This window comes from Amblyomma americanum, chromosome 1, assembly GCF_052857255.1.
Source record: "Amblyomma americanum isolate KBUSLIRL-KWMA chromosome 1, ASM5285725v1, whole genome shotgun sequence".
NCBI lineage: Eukaryota > Metazoa > Arthropoda > Arachnida > Ixodida > Ixodidae > Amblyomma > Amblyomma americanum.
This window is the reverse complement of record NC_135497.1, coordinates 432837846-432847961: the sequence shown is the minus strand read 5'-3', so window position 1 is coordinate 432847961 and position 10116 is coordinate 432837846. Positions and strand designations below refer to the sequence as shown.

The window sequence follows — 10116 nt, the reverse complement described above, 5'->3', positions numbered from 1 at the left end:
ACGTTTTCGATCTGAATAACATCCCGCTGGGCCAAGCTCTTGCTGTGAAGCATCGCATCGACACCGGGGATTCCTCTGCTATTTATCGTCGACCATACCGTGTCTCCCACGCTGAGCGCCAGATCATTAACATCGAGGTTACGAAGACGCCTGATAAGAACATTACCGAACCCTCCTACAGCCCCTGGGCCTCGCCAGAAGTCTTTGTGAAGAAAAAGGTTGGCTCATGGCGTTTTTGTGTTTATTATCGCCACCTCCCGATCAAAACGCACGACAGAATTTTTTGTCGCGCGGCATATCCCTCGACAAGCTGTTGTGTCGCGTGACAGGCCGCACGACAGGTACTTTTGTCGCGTGAAAAGATGCGCGCTAGAAGTCTGTCACGCGAATGAACCCACGACAGGCAACTTTGCTGAGGCACGCAATCTCTGTCGCGCGGCACGACTCCCTCTTTCGCACGACAGTACCTGCGACAGAAACCTGTCGCGCGACAAATGCTGCGACAGGGACCTTCTTCGCACGACAAAATGCAGGAAAGACGTCTGTCGTGCGGCAGAACCTACTACAAACAACTTTGTCGCGCGAAAGAACCCACGACATGAACCTTGTCGCACGACACAAGGCACGAGAAGACAGCTTGTCTTGCGACACAAAATTGTGTGGCGCGTCGTGGGTTCTTTCGCGCGACAAAGTTGTTTGTAGTAGGTTCTGCCGCACGACAGACGTCTTTCCTGCATTTTGTCGTGCGAAGAAGGTCCCTGTCGCAGCATTTGTCGCGCGACAGGTTTCGGTCGCAGGTACTGTCGTGCGAAAGAGGGAGTCGTGCCGCGCGACAGAGATTGCGTGCCTCAGCAAAGTTGCCTGTTGTGGGTTCATTCGCGTGACAGACTTTGCGTCGCAAGACAAGCTGTCTTCTCGTGCCTTGTGTCGTGCGACAAGGTTCATGTCGTGGGTTCTTTCGCGCGACAAAGTTGTTTGTAGTAGGTTCTGCCGCACGACAGACGTCTTTCCTGCATTTTGTCGTGCGAAGAAGGTCCCTGTCGCAGCATTTGTCGCGCGACAGGTTTCTGTCGCAGGTACTGTCGTGCGAAAGAGGGAGTCGTGCCGCGCGACAGAGATTGCGTGCCTCAGCAAAGTTGCCTGTCGTGGGTTCATTCGCGTGACAGACTTCTAGCGCGCATATTTTCACGCGACAAAAGTACCTGTCGTGCGGCCTGTCGCGCGACACAATAGCTTGTCAAGGGATATGCCGCGTGACAGATACCTGTCGTGGGATGTGTCGCGCGACAGATACCTGTCGTGGATTGTGCCGCGAGATAGATATCTGCCGTGGGATGTGTCGCGCAACAGATACCTGTCGTGCATTGTGCCGCGCGATAGATACCTATCGTGGGATGTGTCGTACGACAGATTCCTGGTGAGGGTAATTGTTGTACTGCAGAATTCTAGAAATGCTGTCGTGCTGTCGTGTGACAACGATAGGATCAAATTGACCAAAGTTGCTTCAAAGCGCGTTCACTGTGGCGAGTCGTGAAGAGGATGCGAGGTGCTCTGGTCTGTTGGTGGTGGGCACCGAGCGAAATGAAGTGCTCATTCACATTGGCGAATCGAATTTTCAACTTGCTTCCCGCGACCTGGCTCTCTCATCGAACGACAGTTGGCGTAGAGGAGAGGCACTGCTCGAGCACCCACTTAAATCTCTTCTGTTCCCACATAAAAGTGTAACGAAAGTAGTGCATGCTCAAGAGTATAATGCGGCTTTGAAAGCCCAGAAAGCTGTAATACACAAGCGACGAAGCCAGCGGTGCCTGCATATCCGCAAGTGCTTGCGGTGGCGGCTTGTATAGCCAGCCACGACAGCGCCTGCACACCAATCGGCGTGCGCAAGTCGAATGGCGCTACCGAAAGTGAGTGTCCTCTTGGCTTCTGTGACATGTTCAAGCCATGTAACATAATGTACCGCTACTACTACATGCGCAGAAAAGGCCAAGGACACTTATACGCGCGTCGCGGAAAATAATGTCGTTTATCGTCACTTAGGAAAAATTACTCGCCATAATCATCCGGCTACACAAAGGCAGCATGTATGTACATGCACGCAGTTCTCTGTATAAATGTTTAAAGCAACCCCGATGTCATTTTTCCGCGTTTCAGTTTTAAGAGCGTCAGCTAGCTCTTACTGCTTATGTTTGTCAAGGACATATCTGTCTGCAGATAAAGTCAAATTGGCCAAGACAGTTAACACACTATATAATATAGCAACAGCGGGTGCGTAGAGCCTCAGTTGTCACAGATTCCTTCGATCCGTTTTACATATGCCAGTATAGTGGCTATCGAAGTGGAACCCCGGGGTACCCATTTGTATCAAATTTGGGGGCCACCCGTTTGACGAAGAATAGTCGAAGTGGTGTCATTTGACTTGTCATGTTCCTGAGGATAAATAAATATTTAGATGAAGCCCGAAATATGTGTGGGATTCGCACCGACGACCTTTTCGCCCCCAAACCGTGCATTCCGGGGACTTCCAGACAGCCATATGGCCTGATCGTTTGTCCCAGAGGGTTCCGGATGCTGTCAAACGATTCGGCTTGTTTTAATGCACACGTTTATACAATTCGTTAACTGATATATAATGAGGAAACATACCGGACATAGCGAAGGTGGTTGTAAATCGCAATAGTAGTGCAAAATCTTCGAAGCAGATGGCGCTGCTTGTATGTTAGAAGGAATGTTTCGAAACGTAACTCCCTCAGACGTTGGTATTTTGTCTTCTCCACGTTTGCTGAGCACCCCGATCTAAACACTTGAAGCTCTCGTAGCTAACGCACTCAAGTCCAACACTGATACAGTGTTGGCAGAGAATTTATTAGCGGCAGTGACGTGCTGCTTATCATTAAATAGCAAAAAATACTTCACGACGTCGTTCATTGCTTCACTGAAAATTTTATGAAGGTGTCACGAAAATGTCACTAAATATAGAGAACAGCGTACGCAGCCGATGGTGAAATGCGGCGGCCGGCGAGTTTGAACCGATTTGATTCTCGGTCGAAATGAGAATAAAGTCTTGGGACTGACGTCAATCGTGCGCTTTCAAGAGTTTCGCCTGCTTTGACACAGTCTAGCTCCTGTGCACCCGCGCTCGGTCATCTAAACTGCTCTGGTCCCAGTGTGACTGTGTGCTACGACAATCTGAGCGAACAGGAGGATGTCTGGGGGTTTTGATGTGCACCACGGCCATACAGTTAAGCGCCATGATAAAGTACGGGCGCCCTTCTCGGGGCCGGCATGCCAGCCTGGATGCCGGCCACCAGCGTCAGAAAAATGCGACAGTAATGTTTGTTCAAGTCCATACCAAGCCGTCGGATGGAGTATCGTTGGCCAATATCGAGTCGTTGGTAGAAGCGATAACAGGAACACAAACAAATGTCTTCCCACAGCGCTTTTAATTGCTGCTGCTCAATCGCGGCTCTTCTGGCCTCAGCTGGCTCCGCTCCTGAAGGTGTCGCGGAAACCGAGCATATCTTTGTTTTACTATGAGACGAGGTTCACAGTAAAACGATGACGAGAGCAGCACCTCGGCACAAGCCAGTTTCGAAGTGCACTCAGCTGCTGCATCGATGTGAAACCGGCTAGGCTTAGCGACGACTAGGGCGGCCAGGGGGTAGCGCGTAGTTCATTGCCCGGCGCGTCCCCGGGCGGCGTCGTTCCCGAAAGCTCGGCTCGCTCACTCCGGCTGGCTCACTGATTGGCTCAACAGCTTGCGACTTTCACTCGGAAGGCTGGAAAATCGAGCAGCGAGCGACTGGCCTGCGACTGAGCGATACTTTATGCCCACGTTTGCAGTACTGGTGAACAACTTTTAACGCCCATATGCTTGGGTTATCGGCTGCGTTGCGGCGAGTCTTAGTTAAGATCGTCCGCGACGCCATCGTCACCATTCTTTACGCACAGGCTGAGAACTTCAATTCCAGTATGTGCAAAAACAGCTCGCATTTATTGTAACGATACGAACTCGAAAACACGGCTGCTTCGATGCACAAGTGGGCTCTTGATTTTGAAACTACACGCGATCAGGATGCAACGAGTGCTAGCCGCTGTTGCATACTAGCTAAAGTGTGAGTCGCAAGTATCGACGTCGTTTCGTAACGCTGTTCATATCAAAGCAATCCGCTTGTACTGGTCACAGATTAAGCTATTAAGTTCCACGATCTCCGGTGAGCGCGCCAGTGTCGCGCAAATTAATGTATCGCAGCTGCTCTCCATCGTGCCAATTGCGTTCAACTTATCCACGATATTCGCCAGCTTACGATAAGGCACATTTCTTCGTTGTTTTTCTCGCAACTTTGTGATTTTATCTGGCATCAAACGAAATTGTTTTCCGTCAACAGAGTCGTCTGCTCCGTCGCCTGCTCCGTCGTCTGCTAGGGCATCCGGGACACTTCAGGGGATCACAGGATCGCAGCTTCTAAAACGACATTCCAGAAAAAAGTAACTTAAAGCGCCTTAATATTCATAAATAAAGTAAAAGCAATTTAAAAAATGGAGCGTTTTTGTTACGGAGATAATTTAAATATTCATGGTTTAAAAAACAAACTTCTTTGTCGGTTGCAATTTTTCAACGACGCGAAAGCGCAGCCGTCGGCGCCATTGCAGCGCAAACGAAGCGTCGCGTTTTGTATCATTTGCCTCTTTGAGGCATTGCTTGAGTGCTTGTACGGCGGACACGTGTGAAGAACGCATTCAATAGGAAGGTGAGCAGGAGTGTGTTGTGGATGCCAACGGCCAGAATTACAGGCTGTCAACATTGGCAAGTTTCAACGGGTAAGCCAAGAAGAAAGACTGTGCTACGACGTCTTGTGATCTGTAAAAGCGAACGAAGACTCCTCCGCGATTTTACTAAGCCTGGATGAATCGCATGACCGGTGAGTCCCGCTCTGCGTTCCTTTGCTAATGATCTGTATTCACACGCGCTATTTGTATGCGGCTATATAGTGATGTGAGTGGAGGCAGTCGGCATGCGGTTGCCGCAGTTATAATGCGGCGCCAAATAAGCAGGGCCTATATCCTGCATGACAAGTGTTGTTCTCATTTTCTTTATGTGCGTTTAGTACTCGCGTGCCGTGGTAAATAAAAATGACACCATATATCACAACAGAGTTACTCATTCGCTTGCTAGCGCTTCGACGCTCAGTGCAAAAGCATGGATTTGCACTGCGTAGAAGACGATGAGCGAGAAGTGCCGAGCGGCGGAGCGCTCGCGCTATGCCAGCTGCGATCCGACTCCGCACTATTTTGCTCAGGGTTGGTACTTATCGGATTAGTCCTTGTGCCTTAATATTCGTCATAATAAATTATTCTGAGACAGTGATCGCATGCGAAAGGCTGGTGCATATTCCTCGCCTTGTCACTTGTAAACTTCTGTGTGCTTCTACAGTGGAAGAGGATTTGAGGCAGTGTTATGTCAAAGTCAGATGAATATTGCGTCCTCTGAGCTTTAAGCATCGATGCTTCCTCTCGTTCTGAGCACTGCGAGCTGTCGGGGATGCAACTGCACCCTTATTTCGGATTTCTACCTTTTTGCTATATCCTTCGCTTGTGAGGCCCGCATTCAAGTTGTTCGCCATTGTCGATGGTTTTTGATACTTATTTTTACATTGTTTTAATTCTTGGTTGCGTGCCATCAGCTGTGCTGCCGGCGATTCTCCGGGCTCGAAACTCTTCCAAGGCACGGGATCCTACCCACAGACCTCCCATCACCGAGCTCACGAGTGTTCTTTGGTATTTTCTGTTTTTCTTGCCCTTACTTGCATTGCCAGTCGACAATGTTGTGCAGTTTTTAATTTTATACAGATTTTTTAAATACTCTACCTATTTTTTATTATGCTAAGCTGCGCTGTGAGATTTCAAGCTTCTTGCTAGTGAAGGCATGCTTTTTCCATTCTCTCTTCTCATTTAACCAAGGCAGATTGGTTGTATCTTTCAATTTAATTCCTAGTCATTGGTGCAAGGCACCATGATAGGAATTAATGAAAACCTGCAGAACCTATATTCAAATTGGTGTGCGGTATTTCAGCCAGCTCATATTTCAGTGTGGTTATAACAGTCATTGTGACTCTTCTCAAAGAATATATCTGGGTGCATTACATAAAATCTCTTCATTTCGTTTGTCATGGGCTAGCTCATTGGTTTTTATTTACTTATATTATGCTTAAGTTTAATTTTTAATGCACTAGACGATTTCCTCTCTTGTCATTCATGACATGGCTACAGCCACTGACCGCTGTTGCTCTGGATGTATTTATTTGCAGTTGTCAGCTGCCAGCGTCTATTGGGCCATGCGTGGTTCCTGCCTTCGCCTGTGTCATCCCTCCTGATCTGTTCATGGTAGTTATTCTCTTTCAGTGAGGCATATCTTAGCTACCTATTTTGAAAAATATTTTCAACATTGGCTTGCAGTTAAGTTTAGAAATGCATGCAAACTCTACATGCACTTCACAGTAGTACCTCAGCTTATAATTACCGGAACTGTAGACTGGTACAAAATAGAGTCGCTGATGTAGCTCTTGATGCAGCTGCTGTTAACATATACGTGCTCTGACATTGCACGCCTGTTGCCTGGTATGCATATGTGTCCTTGAAAAAGACCTATATGTTCATTTATCTCTATAAAAACATTTGCTCTACAGTGATTCTTTACCAGTATCTCTGATACAGAGACCAAATTGTCAGTAATGTAAAATTGCACGATGGCACCAATCCTTGTATGGATAGCATCCTTGCAATGCACTGGGCAAGCTGCTGTCAGCACGGATTTATTGCTGGTTTACTGCCATAGCATATGGTTATACTGCACAGTTTGTACCTCTACCTTAAAGCTGCATCCTTGCAAAATTTAAAATTAGTTGAAGGGAAAATTGAAGGAAATGTAAAAGTAACTATCACATTTAGGTGGACACTTGAACCGTGATATAAGGGAGGGATATAGAAGGGAATTAAAGGAGAGCTGCCCTAGTGAAGGGCTGACGCCCTTTTTAGATGCCCCTCTTTAGTTAAACATACCTCGCCATTAACACATTTGCTGCAAAACAAGCATGAGACTTGCACACTCACGAGCACCCTGATTTCAGTAAAACAAAGCGCCAATGTTGCCGTACTGCAATGCAAAATAGAGGACAGGTCTCTGCTGTGCGAGTTTTTTGCAATGGAGTGAAAATAACTGGAGCAGCATTTGCTACTGTGTCACCCAACCAAAAGTTGTCCCACAGAACCACTGAGCTTCTGAATACCTATGGCTTAAAGCTCGAAGCTCTGGTTGCCCTTTCAGAGGTTTTCTGCATTAACCAGTGCAAGCCCAAGGGCTCAGAGCTAACAAGCATTTGAAACCATAGAGCTATACAGAGTAGTGCTGGGACCGTGCAGCAAGTCAGTAATGAGGTCACAATAAACATGGTTTACTGTAGAAAGCTAGTGTGAACAAATAGTTGCGCTCACAGAAACCGCTGTTTTTTTCTTAGTCGGTCATTGAAACAAAGCAATGCATGTAAAATTTGATATCTCACTGTTCCCTTAATTTTTTTCCAGCTAAAGATCAATAGTTGCATGGAAGTTGTGCAAGCCACCATGTTGCGTGTGATTTGTGCAGGGACCTGGAGCAGGCTGGGAAATTAGTGGATGGCCAGTGGTATTCACTCAGTAAGGCAAGCTTTTTCTGTAAGTACAGTTTTTGGCATGTCATTGCTTAGGGATGCATGCACTAAACAGACTACTCTGTACCTGCCCATGCTTCACAAACAATAAAGTACATGAAAAAAATTGATTGCCGACAAAAAATTGCCGCTTCTGTTATGTTTTTCAGGAAAGTATTTGCCATTTAAAGGGCTCAGTGTGCTGTGAAAACTTTAAAAATTAATATGTGCTTGTGGCTTTTTTTCAAATTTCTCCTACCACGTCTATGTTGGCCTTACCTTGTAGCTTGTCTGCATGAGATTGGCTGCTACCTACAGTTCGCTTTTTTGTTGCTCTTTTATTGCTTGTCACGTTCTTTGCGTGGCAGTGTCATGCAGTTTGGGAAGTAATCCGATCCGATTTCTGCATTGGCCTGAAGTGCAAGCATTTGCGTGTGGGGCAGGTTTATGGTGTCCCCTTGTTTGCTATAACTGCAGTTTGGCCATGAGGGTTAGTTCTTTTATATTATGATGCAGTGTCATTTACTTCATGCATAAATTAATGAAGTAAGCACTATTCTTTGTAATAAATGGACATTTTTAATAGCTGCGGCCATTTTAAGTGCGCTTGACTCTAAAATGGCTGTCTTCCGGCATTCAGTATTACATCCTAAAACCAGCCGGAAGACACAGCACAGGAGAAGAGATGAGCACAAAACGTGGCTGCTCTAATAACTGAAATTTTATTGAAGGAAAGCGGCATAAGAAGACCGGCAAAGAGATTCACGCGCACAAAACCCCAAAGCAGTGAGAGGGCAAAAAACAATGGAAAGGCACTGGCGCACTAGTAAACCATCTTAACAACTTTTTTCTTACAGTGAAGGTTCACTCACAGTTTAGCCAGGCACATGTCCTTAGCCTTACCGATGTAAAGCCTCAATTATATCAGGACAGATTGATCACTTCCCTAAACCACTGATGTGCCGCGGAAATCAGGCGTGCAAAGGGAAAGGTCGTCCTCCCATTGCATTCACGAGATTGAACGTGCAGTGTCAGGTAAGCATTCGCCTTCCTCTAAACAGTGAAAGTGTTCTCAGCCAGGTGCACATTCAGACATCTGCCTGTCTGCTCATAGTAGTTTCAGCTACAAGGCAGCAGAACGCAAAAAAACCGTTTACTTTTGCAAGTGGTGAACATTTTTTATCTGCCACTGTGCATAGCGGACGATTACCTGTAGTTGTATCAAGCCTAGTTTGAACGGTGGTGCAAAGGGCTCCTACATCACTTTTAGCTGTCAAGACAACAGCAATATCATACTTTGGTGCAACTTTCTTGGGACTGTGCGAAATGGCATTGGAAGTAAGGTATAGAGGCCGCCTTTTTGTGCTGCTCAACTACGTCAGCATCATGCGAGTGGTGTTCCGTTCCCTTGAGCGAGTAAAACACTCTGACAGGTGTACGAGATCGGCATGTATGAACCCAGGTTATTGACTCGTGTAAGACCAGAGTTTCTGACTCGTTGTAAGTGCTTTTTCCGATGTGTCCAGTACTTGGATTTAAATTGGTTTATCTAGAGTTATATTCGGCACCCATTTGAGATAAACAAAATGGCTTAATTTGCTGACCTAGCTCAAGCGACGCCGGCGACTGTAGCTGTCGCCGCGGGCGCCTGCAGCATTGACCGACAGACGTGGTCACACCGCGTAGCAGCGGCGCAACCCGCTTGAAGTATTTCAGTCCTAAGATGTAAGCAAGCCTCGTTTTCAGGTCACTGTTTTCAAAACCACGCTAGATGATCATATGTATCCTCTAAAACTTTTGAACTCGCTCTCCACAATTGCCAACATTGCACATACGAACCCGACGTCTCGCTAGGCCTATTCGTAATGACGGTGAGCCGAAGGGTGAACATACGAAATCTAGTCTCTCGTTTCGCTTATTCGTATTACGGAAAAGGTGCAAACAAGAGAGCCATCGTCTCATCGACGTGAAGGTATTGCTCGGCCGCCGATATGAGGTGCTGGCTGGTGCGTTAGCAACGACATATATGCCCATCGGCACACTGACCGCTGAGTCGCTGAAGCAGCTTGATGGCTTGGTTGGTTCGAGGATAGGGGTTACGGGTTCCTCTCCGATGTCGGGCGTCGCCGTTCACAGTACGTCAAATTTGACGCGGACTACGAAGCGTGCGGCTAGGCTGGGGGAAGTTGTGAGGTGGGCAGGTTAGCACGCTGCAATTGCCGTTAAACGATTAAACTTGGTCTAGGTCGCCTGGACCATGAAAGGAACCATGAGCGGGGTAACAGGATGGCTGTCGTCCACAGAAGCGCTTGAGAGCACGTAGGCTGGAAACGTCGATTGGTGAAGTGCCTGTCTCCGTCACATTTTTTTCTTAGCCATCATTCTCAACCGGATGTGAGGTCGCCGCGTATCTCTCGGCCTGTCCCTAGAG

The 10116-nt window shown here is 47.2% G+C and overlaps 1 long non-coding RNA gene across 1 annotated transcript; it reads left to right on the top strand.

Annotated features, from left to right (window-relative positions):
- The first annotated feature begins 1238 nt into the window (after positions 1-1238).
- LOC144115885 (uncharacterized) lies at positions 1239-7741 on the top strand. Its single transcript, XR_013311591.1, has 4 exons — positions 1239-4922; positions 5685-5778; positions 6309-6384; positions 7643-7741. It is a non-coding gene; the product is annotated as an uncharacterized LOC144115885 (long non-coding RNA).
- Positions 7742-10116: the final 2375 nt, after the last annotated feature.